Raw genomic sequence first — 11,804 nt, 5'->3', positions numbered from 1 at the left:
TAGACTCCCCAGCATCAATGGAATGAGTCTGTTCTCCACAGCCCTAACATGAAGTCCACTTTTAGTTCTAATTCTTTCTTGATCACTCTAGTCATGCAACAAGTATGTGCATAAGGAATTCGAAAAACAAAGCAAAACCAACCACCCTCTCTTGTAGGCTTGTGTGTAGGTGCCCCTTGAAACAAGGGATCAGAAGAGAGAATAAAATCGGTTACCATGGGACACCACCCCCCACATTTGGGATCTATCTCCCTACCCTCCTCTTTGCCTCTCCTCTCCAACCAGAAATAACGCCACTTCCTTTCATGAAACAGACAGTGGCTCTCAGTGTGTGCAACCAGAAAAGCAGTGAGTCCTTTTAGAGATTTACCTCACAACTAGCAAGCAACAAACTACAGCTTCACTAAGTGGTATTTGAAGTAAACCTTCCGCCAAGGAAAAGTGAGAGGAACCAAAATGATTGCAGCTAAAACTGACAAAACGTAGGTGGGGCCAATGAAGAAAAGTCTGGGCCTCCAGGTTGGCTTCAGCTATAGCCCCAGGTGAGCCAGGGGCTGCAGCCAGCTTGGCAGTTGCCTGGAGAGTCAGTGATGCAGCTCTAGACAGGATTTGGGTGGACTAGACAAGCCAGCCTTCATGCAGTTTTGTTCTGAATAGTGTGGCTCTGAAACCACAAAACAAACTGCTACTTTTGAATACAATGTGATTTAAAAAATTTTTATTAAGAAAGATAAAAGATGAACCAGTGGCTTACAAGATTTTTAAATAGAAGAAACTATTTTCCTGAAAATACTGCTAGAGTAAAAAGCTTGATAACATTGTGATGGGAGCTCCTGCCCATGTCTACCCAGTTTTTGTAATTTTCTGTAGTGATGCAAGCCTATATCCTGAAGTATCTGGAATTGTTGCATTTCAGGGCTTTTTAAAACTATAGGGGACTAAGTGGGGCTGACTGGAGCCCAGGAGGAGTTTCTGGGTCTGCCCTTGGGGGTGGAGTGCTGGGAATATAGGGCACCAGGGGTAGCTTTGGTGACTTTGACTCCCTCTCTGTCCCTCCCGTGTCCCTTTCTGCTGGCTTTAACATATACATATTTAGAAGTCATCTACTCTGCAGGAGTGGTCTCCTTTAAACACTTTGAAATTAGGGCGGATCCCTTCTTTCTCCCTGTTTTATTGTTTCTAGCTGTTAACATTTTGCTTCATTTTTCTAGATAAATACATTCTAACTATTGGTGTTTCAAAGTTTCTTTCTCAGGGGCTAAATAAGTGTCAGCCACTTCTTGGATGGGGCTGGTCTTTTTTTTTTTTGCATTTTTTTTTTTAATAATAATTTTTATTTCTTAAAGTATTACAAATAGTATTACATATGTCTCCTTTTTTCCCCCCCTTGACATTCCCCCGACCCCTACCCCCCGCCCCCCCCGCCCCGTGTCTTGTGTCCATTGGTTAATCTTATATGCATGCATATAAGTCCTTCAGTTGGTCTCTTAATCCCCCCCCCCAACCCTCCCCAGGCTTCCCACTGTAGTTTAACCTTCTGTTCAACGTTGCTCTGCTTCTGTATCTACCGATGGGGCTGGTCTTACATGAGGAGGCTGGTCTTACTATGGCTCTGATGGTGTTCAGCATTCTTCTTGGGCTTGCAGCCTCCTGCTGTAGAGGTGGAATCAGCCAGCGTCCCCATAGGCAGTGTGACCCGCACAGTGGGCTCACCTGGCCTCCTGAGGGGTGGTATGCTTTCTTCTGAGACCTGCTGTGGTTCACTTCTTCCAGACCTGGCCTTGCTGGGAAATGAAAGTGGGCTCACTGGGTACTTAGTGGGCTGCCTGCAGGGTCCCTGGTGGAGTTCCAGACGTAGGCATTTATTCATCTATAGGATCAGTGACTGCACAGAAGCACCATTGTGGCTCCATGGGAGGCATCTAGCTGGGTGAGCAGTGGTCACTTGTGGTCAGTAAGTGCAAGCCAGACTGCTTCCTCCTTGGAGTGTGTGTGTGTGTGTCATGTGTATGTGTGGGCATGTGTATCCGTTTGCAGTACTACAGGATCAGTCGGGCTAGAAGGGAAAGGTGACTTTGCTGGGGGGAGGAGAGGATGTGTTTCTGGACTGCAGTGCACACCTTGTTGAGAATTGTATAAAAACCTACAACAAAAGGCTTGCTTTAAAAAAACAACAACTAAAGTCACATAAAATTCAAAGCACGGGAACATCCAGAATGCATTATATAATGTGCTCCTCTGAAAAAAACATTCTGAACAAACTTAGGAAAAAGACTTTTAAAAATGGCTTTCATAAAAATATTCCTTGGAATGGGTCATGGGGTTTGGAGAACCTGCCTTCAGAAAGCTCCATTCCTGTGTGCTGATTGTCGGTTGAAGCTTGTTTTGGAGCGTTCAGAAGTCCCTATTCCTTAGAAATATCCATGTAGGGCATGACTGCACAGTAAGTGTAGAGGAGGGTGTGCATCCCCGCAAGAATGGGCTTTGGGGGGCTGTTCCCCTTATCACACATCCCCCAGACCCCTCTCGCTGGCCTCATAAAGAAACAGATGGCGAACCAGAAATAGCCCAGAAATCACATTGGTTCCTGGCTACATAAAGGGAAAGGACTGGGACTATAAAAATTTTGAAATCTCCCAGGAAAGGAAATTATTTCCTCAATGAAATATCGATGTAAGGGGAACATTTAAAAACAAATATTATGAACCCAGATTCAAGTTGAGCCAGTTATTATACTTTAACCTTTTTGAGAATTGTTCATATAAAAGCAAATAGGATGAAATATAGACTATAAAAGCAAATTAAGTCATTTTATGCTTCCTGGGTTTTTATGTCACATGATGCAGAAGAGCTCATAGCAGAGTAGGCTTTGGAATGAGGACCAGGGGGGTCATGTCAGATCGAGCACAGGCTGTGACCCTTTAGGAAGAGGAGAGAAATGAGCTGGGAAAGGGCCTGGAGTTGGGAGCTCCAAAGATCCAAAGAGGCCTCCAGAATGGAATTCTCTGTTAAGAACATTTTGTTGAGCAGAACTTGCCTGTCTCGTGTCCCACCAGAGGGAACAGATGTTTAAGAAAGGTGTCTTTGTCTGATTGATTTGGGGGAGCCCCCCAGCAGTGGATGTTTTATGTGGAGGTGGGGGAAGTTGGGGCCATGTTACATGTATCTACCTGCAGGAATAAACAATTCTTTTGAAACATCACTAGGGGGGGAAAAAAGCAGCTTAAGATTTATCTGAAAAGGAAGTGGGAAGTTAAAGTTGCTGGAGATCTCATTACTGTCTGTCTCGCTAACCGTAATTAAAAAATGCCTGAATGATCTTAATAACACATGATTCAGCTGACAAGCGCTAATTGCCCTGTATCAGGCCAAGAGAAGATGAATGTTGTCAAGAAAACCACAAGTCAGACAAGCTGATTCTCTCTTAGTCTGACACCGTGTTCCCTTGTACAGACCAGTTTTTACTGGAGGCCTTCCAGCATCAAACGAAGCTCCTCACCTTCCCATTAATTTCATTGCTGGCAGGCCCGCGTTGTTTGTGACGCACTGTTCTCATTACTCCTGCTCGCCTGCTCGAGATCTCTGGTCTGCAGACAAAATGTAAATATGTTTCTTGCTCTTATCTTGGTCCTTTTTTAAGGAAAGAAATCCGTTCCCATTCAATACTAATGCCCCTGTGGGCTTGTCAGTGAATTACATGGCATTTGGGAATTGATTTTCTGACGCCGCCGATTTGTCAAGAATTTCTTCTGCCTTTTCAGCAATTTGACAGAACCTGTTGGGCCGCCGAATCATGTGATTGAGTATTCTGCCTGCAAAGAAAAGGGAACCAACAGCTCTGTGATGCTTGGGTACCCAGAAACCTCCTTGAAGGGGGCGATTCTGGGGAAGGAAGGGAAGAATGTTGGTATTGGCTTCATCTCACACTTCTATGGGATGGCTGAGTCATTTTGTCATGCTAAGTCATAGTCTGAATATAATATTGAAACTCAGCTCCAAAAAAGAGGGCTGAGTGCCTCTATGCCCTGGGTAGTGTGCTTGTGGGAGAAAGGACAGCAGTGATATTAAGGCCCCGCTGGCCCTGATTGTCCACCATAAATTTTCACACTTATGTGCCTCAGTTTCTGTGCTGGTGGGACGCTCCCTGCAATAGGGAGGGAGATGAACACAGCACCTGCCCTCCTCGGGAGGGGTGGACCTCTGCAGGAAAACACAGTGGCAGAGGGTACTCAGTCAAGACCAGCATCTTCTGTGACAGCTTGTCCTTGCCCTCTTGAAAGGCAGGCCAACTGGGAATGGATAGAGAGGTTGGCTCTGAAACCTTGCAGGGCTCTGACTGGCACTAAGGAGCTACTAGGGTTCTCAGCATCTTTGAGCTAGTATCCTTGCCTGAGAGAGGACCTCCTAAAGCCTATCAGAATGCTCATTGTACTGCTGCTTAGCACAATGCTTGGTACACGATGGGACAGTCAATGTTAGTCTATTGTTACTACCTCTAAGGGTTGGAGAATCAGAGGAAAGGGTTCAAGTTATCTACTACATTGAGTTGTACATGAGGAACACAGTAAATTGCTGAAAAAGGAACATCTCCTAGTAGAAAGAGGCTGATAAGGCCAGTAAATGAATAAGCATAACGCAGTAAGTTTGTCCACTAACTTGGTAAATTGAGGGTGACTAGTCACTGAGTGTTCCTTGCTGGAGGGGTGATGGCCATGCCACCTGACAGGAGCAGTATCGAGCCACCCCCTGCACTGTTTTTGGTTTAGCCTAGTTAGCAAAAGTGTCTCTTTTCAGAGACCTATTTTCCTGAAATTAGAATAAAGTGAAAATTTGTGATCATTAGTAAATACTGGCAACGGGACTCCTTGTAGAAAGAAGTATCATAAAGGAAGCTGTGCATGGAAATAAAGCCAGGATGCCCTTTTTGGTCTCCCATTCAGAACCTGTGTTTGGTGGCTTCTCTCATTACCTTTTGACTTTGAAACCCAGGGCCTTGCACAGTGCCCCACACATATGTGGCAGCCGTTACTGCACATGTTTCAGGAAGAACCAACAAAGAAATCTTCATGTGGGTCCCTGCTCTGAGCTGTGCTCCTGATGGGAATCTTCCTTTTCTGATGACCTGGTGACCTCCAGAGTCACTGGAGGGCTGGGCTTCCACACAGGCGGTCGGCAGGCCAGCTTCTGTTTCCCGCCCCCTCAGTTTGTCCTGGGACTTGAAAATCAGGGATGTCTATGTAGGCTTCTAAGGGCCCACTGGTTCTGCGTGTTCTCAGTAGCAGTTCCTCGGTGTGGTGGTATGCCACCTTTGTGGTTTAATTTATGAACAGCCCTGAGTCCCTGGAAACAGGGACTACAGAATTCAGATCAGTGACTGATTCCAAACCTCAACTTTGTTGGCTCCATTTTTAAATTTTAGGCTGTGATGGGGATGGTTGTTCATTTAGTCTTCATATTTTGCTGATCTTTTTAATACTATTTATTAGGTGGGGCAAACCTGTCACACAGTCTGAATGTGGAATGTTGTTGTCCTTTTAATCAGAATCCTGCCAGTAATTTCTGTTTACAACAGAGCTATTGAAATTTATATTGGGATGAAACTAGCATAATATAGAAATTGTTGGCTTGTGTGAGATTTTTATAAAAGTACATAGAGACAAAGTTGGCTTTAGTTCAGAAGGCTATTTCTATTTATTAGTTGTGCTTTTATTAGCTAATGTGATAGAGCCCCCGTGGCATGCCAGATGCAATTGAGAAATACCGGGAGTGGAGTCCCTGGCCATGGGCCTCGCCATCTCTTGTCTTATCTGTAGAGTCCTCCAGATGGATTCCCAGAAATACTTGATTCCAGAACTCCTTTCTCCGCTCCCATAGTTCTATATGTGCTTTTCTCCCCGGCACTGCCTTCCCACCCCATCTACAAATTGCTGAAGTACTAATTTGTAGATGGGGTGGGAAGGCAGTGTGCCAGTGGGGGCCTCATCCCAAAGGCTCAGTGCTGTTTGGACAGGCAGTTGTTTAAGCCCCCTGCCGGTAGGTGAGTGTTAAACTCCCCTTCTCCACCCTGGGAAAGCAGGCTTCTCTAAGAGAGTAGAATAGTAGTAGGTGGGGCTTTGAGACAAAAATACCTGTGATTGTCAATTTTATGGATTATGGTTAATTCTGTTTAATGTCTTTTTTTCTTTTTTGCAGAGTCCTGTGCATGATAGTACGTTGACTTTAGTTAGCATAGAAGTGCTTAATACTTGATTTGGCACTTTAATGGATATTTACACAGTGACACCACAAATGTTGGATAAACAGGGGATTTGTTCTAATGGGATCTTCAGTGATTTAAAGCCACACCCCCTCCTCCCTTCTGGAATCCTGGGCTCCACTTGTGCCTGGTTTTGATGGTGCTGTTGCAACCAGAACACTTCTCTGGAGCACTCCACTCACTCCTCATTTCCTCACTGGGTTTCAGGCTCTTTGAAGTACTCGCTTCCTCCCCTTTCTCTCTCTACCCTCTACAGCGCCTATTTCTGTGATTTGCATGTAGCGGAAATATTTGTTGAACTGAATTATTTTTACACGAGCCTTTTCATGTGGCCAGTGTTTTGAGGTCTGTTTCCTTTGTCTGGAGGCTGGGAGAGATCTGTTCACTGAGGAGTGTTGAGAGCTTCAGGTACAGGGGTGCCCTGCTTTGGGCTGGATGCACCCTCTTCTTGCCCAAGGGATTTTCAGCCAGGAGGCCGGATGAGGGATGTTTCCCCACGCTACCCCCCCTCCCAAGTGTTTAGGTGGAGATGAGTGTGACACCCTAATAGTGACCGTCCAGTAGGGAGGTCTAGAAGGCCATGGATTGACACTGTTAGAGGGGCAGGTTCCTCCTGCAGGCTAGGGCTGGAGGAGGGAAGAGAAAGGGAATCTGCCCAGGGAACCCCAGACCTCAGAGGCCTGTTGTCCCCAAGGCCCAGCTTAGTGCTGTCGAGATTTCCTCTTTGCATCTTGTAAATTAGTCAAGAAACATTCATGTTTTTCAAATATACTTAGTCTGGCTTTTTCTGATGCGGCTGTTGGCTTCAAAGAATAATGACAATAGTTTCCACTTATGGAATATTTACTCTGTGCCAGGCCCTGATGGGGTCCCCCGGCAGGGCAGAACCCACGCCTACTATATGGTACAACCCAGTGAAACGGTGTCCTCTGCTGGGATTTGTCCTATGGCACTTCTTGCTCTCAGTATCCAGAGATTGAAAAGCCAAATCCTGAAGCTGTATTTGGTAATGAAAATGACCTTAATTTTGCCTAGAAAATGACCTTAAGCTTGCAGTTCTCAGGTGTCTTTTGGTTTGTGTGCAGCTCAGTGCTCATGGAGACCTTTGTATGCTTCTCCAGGACACATCCAATACCAGGAAACTCTGACGGGTAAAGTTAAAGTTAGGGACTTCCAGGATAAAGCTCAATGAGGGCCAATAAGTTGAATAAACATTTTCAAGTGTTTTCCTTGTGCCTGGTATTGTGCTGTATCTCATTTAATTCCATTGGATAATAAATTCATATTTGTTTCTAGATGTATATATCTGCAAACTCATTTACTTGTAAATAAATTTATTTACTATATTGTTTTTTTGGTCCTTCCTCCTTATCTGTACAGTCAGCTTGAATATCTTGTTCACTGTGAACAAACTCCATGTATGAACAAATGAGTAAATGAATGAATCAGGCCCATTCTGTGCTTTCTTCCCTGGATCTGGCACATAGGATATGCTCATTAAAATTTGCTGAATTTAATTAATCAGTCCTCACAATACCCTACCAAGTTGGTATCACTCTTATTTTGCAGATTAGAAAATTAATGCTCAGAGAGAAAAAATTTCCCATTCCTCTAGGACCAGTGCCTTTTTCCCCACACCACAAGTTTGTCTCCAGGTGCACATTAGTTTTTTTTTTTCTCCCCTCCTTTAGTTTTATATGTACTTAAACTTTAAAGCATTCATCAAATAGACTTGAGAAGAATAAAGCAGGTTTTTTTTTTCTTCTAAAATATCCAGTGCATGTGAAGTGTTCAGGAAATAATTTTTTAAAAGAAGGAGCTCTGCAACTGCAAATACAATATTTTTGCTGGTTGAACACAGGGTACTGGAACTTTTCTTTAATTCACATGATTGGAGATGCTCTGTTTTCTGGAAACTTAAGCTTTCCCACCCTCACTTAACTCCAGGGTCTTTGGAGTGGAGACTCAGCTGCCCTGAAAGATGAATCATTCCTGCCGGTGTGTGGTGGGGTGACCCCAAGGATTTGGGGAGAGGGGAATGAGTGACAAACCCATTGGGAGAAGGGAGTGCTAAGAAAAGCATGAGGTCACAGATCAGCTGGTGTTAGTAGGGGTGGGCTCATGTGGGAAATCAGACAGGCTTGACATTGTTCAGAGAGGCTGATGGGCAGTCTGTTGGCTCAGAGCAGGAATCCCACCCTGGGGTAAGAGGGTACTGGTCAGAGAAGGGCAGAGCATCATTTCCAGAGGTACCAGAGGTTTTGAAATCTTAGGCAGTTTACAGAAGGGCTCCTCTCTATCCCCATCGTCTCCCTCTCCCCCTCCACCTCTCCCTCCTGCCTTAGGTTGGTACTGGCTGGACAGCCAGCCCTGCTGGCTCTCCTGGGCAGAGTGCCCTGCATTAGGTTATTCTTGAGATTCCAATGAAACTCCCGCCTTACGTTTTTAAGCTGCTGCTTTTGTGGGTCAGCACGGGACAAAATGGTGGGTCTCTCCTGTAAAACATATATAAAGGTTGGTTGAAAAAATAGCTGTATTCTACTTGTGTATATTCACTTACTGTGAGAACACAAATCTACCTTTCTACTTTCTGAATTTACTTATTGGAACTATCATTTAATCATTATGTACTTAATGGATCAAACAGGTTAACCTTGAACCTTTTCATGGCTGTGGTTATTACCATCTATTCCTTCTCACTTTACATGCTAACAAGATCTTTTTTTATTTCTGAAGTGTGGTTTGACATTGTGCTGTTGCTTGCTTCTTATTTTTGACTTTTTTGTCACTTAAGTAAGATATCTTAATTCTTATTTAGTGTTAGATCATTTAGCAGAATTTTTTTGCTTACTTTTTTTACTTATTAATAAGTTTTTATATTGTGTTTTGAGCACTTTCCTGTGGAGATATCTTTTAGAATTACTATAGATCCTGTAATTCTGTTCTCAAAGATGTTTATTAATATAGATACCCAAACCACTTTCTTTGAGAGTTTATTTAGAACTATAATCCAGGGGAGTTGGCTGTTTGCAGTGAGCTGGAGTCTGGTACTGAATTGTCTGAGAATACAGAGCAGAACTGGACTTACTGATCAGGGTGGACTTCTAACCTGCTTTAGGTGCTGTGGGGAATCCACAGATAAGTAAGACAGCCTCTGTGTTTTAGGAGCTGTGCTGTAGAAGGGTCAGGAAGGTCCACTAATAACTGAAAACTACATAGAATTTTACATGCGCTCCAGAGTGCAGGCGAGGGAGGGAGAAATAGTTCTGACTTGGGTGGGAGAACAGGGAAGGATTCATGGAGATGGTGGTATTTGAATTCCATATTTGGAGTTGTTAGATTCAAATATTAATTTGGGGGCAGGAGTTCTCTACTTCCCTCCCCCCAATTCAAAGAAATTGTGACATTTTGATTTTTAAACTACTTGGCGTGCGTGTTGAATTTCTGTATGGAGAATGTTTGCTATTTTTGTGTTGTTGTCTCCTCCATTACATAGTGTCAATAAATGTTAAATTGAATTACTTTTAAGGCTTTGCTGTTGTTGTTGCTAACTATCTGGGTTGCTCTATTTTGTTTCACATACACTATAGACTGGAAGACCTGGGTGGGTAGGTGCGGCACTCATTTTGGTTTTTTGTTCCCATAAACCAACCCATCAGAGGTGAGGACACACTAAATGCTTGTTGAATGAGTCAGATCCCAGAACATGTTTTTTTAGTTTGTCTCTATTCTGTACCTCTCCTTGTTCTGAACTAGCTGAAGACAGTTGAGCTTCTTAAGAAAACTGCATCTAAAAGCAATTTGTTGGCCACATTCTTTTAATTTTAGGTCTAGTATTGTTCCTTTTTCTCCCATTTGGTGAAGTGGTGTAATGCTTTAGCACATTTTAAATAAGATTACACAAGCTGCTGTTAGTTGGCATCAAGTGTCTTTTAATCTGTAGAGAAAATGTTACCTCCTTCATTTGCATAACAGAGTGTTTCTGGCACCATATTTCAGAGTGTCTTCTGGTTGTTCTGTTTTTCAGAACTTACTGGGCCTTTAATTACCCTCATTTAGTTGTCCAGGGCAGAAATTGCCACTTCAAGAAGAAAATTTTGTAATGAGCCAGAGGAAATGGGCTTGTCATTACTATGTTATATGCAACCTAAAAAATCTATGTGGATTTTTACTTCATGAGAATGTGATGGTTTAATTGGAAAATGTTGTTAAAATGTGCTGCATTCCCCTCCCATAAGTCTATTGTTAATGCTTATATATCCCAACTAGAGTCAGTTAAAATTGATGCCCTTTGCCAAAATACTTTTTTTATTTTTATTTTTTTGTGCAGAATTTTGTGATGCTAGATCTATTTTTGTTTAATTAGGCCCTGGAAGAAATTGAAAGAGAGCTGTATTTAAATTTTCAGACCATTAAAGCCTCTAAAACTATCCTAGATGAAAGACAAAAATTAACTTTAATATTTATTATATGAATTAAGCCAATAGGGAGAATATTTCTAGAAACTCGATCTTTTTCCTTCTTCAGAAGACTGGATAAGATTAATAGGTTGAAAGCAGGCGTGTTTACTACTTTTTCTTGTTCTGTTATTAGGAAATAACTAAGAGGGAATAGAAACTCTCAATCTTCTTGTGTTTTGGGGTCAGGTTATAAACTTTTTGTAACTCACTAATATAGTAAAATGTTTGTTGATAAAATAATCATATTTTGCTCTCTGATAGAATAGTCCTAATTTCTACTTTTATTGGGATTCCTTTTAAAATTTTAATCTTGAAGACAATTATGTGCAAAAATACTAGCATCATAAACCGAAAGTTCTTAAAACACTAGTTCTAGGGCTGTGGAATCAAGTGGCTGGCTACTGGCCCAAGAGGAGCATGGTAGGAGGCATGTTTTGGGCACTGCCTGTGAATGCCTATCATCTTTTGAGATGCCATACCCCATTTGGGCTGTGGGTTAGCTGAAGACTCTTATAGAAAAACTAGAGGCCTGGTGCATGAATTCGTGCATGGGTGGGGTCCCTCAGGGTAGCCTGTGGGGATTGGGCCCCAGCTCGCACCCCCAGCCTCACAGCCCCGTAGCCTCACCTGGCACCACGGCGTGGCCTGGTGCTGCCCCCTCACCTGCTCCACCATCCCACTTGCGGGGCAATCAGTCAGGGCCGGATCCCCTGCCTGGCTCCCTCAGTGCCTGGGAGCTGGGTGGCGGCCCCACCCCCCGCTGCTGCCGCTGGTCCTGGTCTGCACAGCGATCAGGCTCCCCGCTCACACCCGCCTTGGCCTGGCGCCGCACGCTCACTTGCTCCACCATTCCACTCTCATCGGGACCCATCGGGGCTGGGAGCGCCTCCACTGCCACCCGCTGCCAGTGCCATGTCACTGATGTTCGCCATGTTCCGCATCACCCCCTGGTGGTCAGTGCACATTATAGCGAGCGGTCTAACTCCTGGTCTCCCAGTCCAACGACTGCCTGAGGGAACAATTTGCATATTAGGCTTTTATTATATAGGATGGACAGACAGACTTAGTTGCATCAAATAAAGACGATG

The sequence above is a fragment of the Myotis lucifugus genome, unplaced genomic scaffold, assembly GCF_000147115.1.
Source record: "Myotis lucifugus unplaced genomic scaffold, Myoluc2.0 scaffold_45, whole genome shotgun sequence".
NCBI classification, from domain to species: domain Eukaryota; kingdom Metazoa; phylum Chordata; class Mammalia; order Chiroptera; family Vespertilionidae; genus Myotis; species Myotis lucifugus.
Note: the sequence above shows the minus strand (reverse complement) of the source record.